Below are 894 nucleotides of genomic sequence, written 5' to 3' on the forward strand. Positions count from 1 at the left end.
AGAAGTCCAGGAGAAGGATAAATGAGTCATCAGATATTAATGCTGAGTAGTCCAGAATATCCAAGACGAGTCTAATATTATTGGAGATGTGCCTGTTTGTCATAAATACAGACTGTGTCTCATCTACAATATCATTCAAAATATATTTCATTCTTCTAGCTAGCAATAGAACTAAAATTTTATAATCATTATATAGGAGGCGTATTGGTCTCCAGTTGTCTATAAAAAGTAGGTCCTTCTTAGGTTTGGGAATTAAAGTAATAAGTCCTCCAGTGTGATAATAAAACCAGGGAAAAATGAAACCTGCTCCTGTTAAATATTCTTAAGTCTTTTTCTGTATAAATAGTGGTATATTTTTTTTTTTCAAAAGATACAGTAAATAAAGTAGTGTTAGTAGTGGGTGATATCATGTAAACACTGTCATGATTTTATGTAAACATTTTGTCATTTGTAAACTATAAATGACATGGATTCTACACTGTAACAGATGTGATGTTCTATAAGGTGGTTTTAATTAAAAAAAAAAAAAGAGGCAAAAATTATTCAATTTTTGAACAGTAGTACTCAGTCAGTACATATTCAGTAAATGCAAATTATTTACATGGCAGTGCACTACAGGCATAAATCTAGACCCCTAGATAACACATTATGGCATTATTAGCAGTGACAACTCCTCCACAATAGCAGGTGGGACTTTTCTTTTTTGAGTTTCCAGGTTTTTAAAGATGTTAAATTGAATAACCTTGACATTATTGGTATTTTGGATATTAGTGATAAGTCTGGCACCAGGGCAATCTTCTGCTGTGCTGTGCAAGTTGACTGTTGTTTCCTGTGAAATATCAACTGGCATTTCCGTGTTGCGGTCAACTGTGTTAGCGGTCTGTGCAAGTTCAG

The sequence above is a fragment of the Haplochromis burtoni genome, unplaced genomic scaffold (genome assembly GCF_018398535.1).
Source record: "Haplochromis burtoni strain Fernald_Lab_line unplaced genomic scaffold, NCSU_Asbu1 Contig_52, whole genome shotgun sequence".
Taxonomy (NCBI): Eukaryota; Metazoa; Chordata; class Actinopteri; order Cichliformes; family Cichlidae; genus Haplochromis; species Haplochromis burtoni.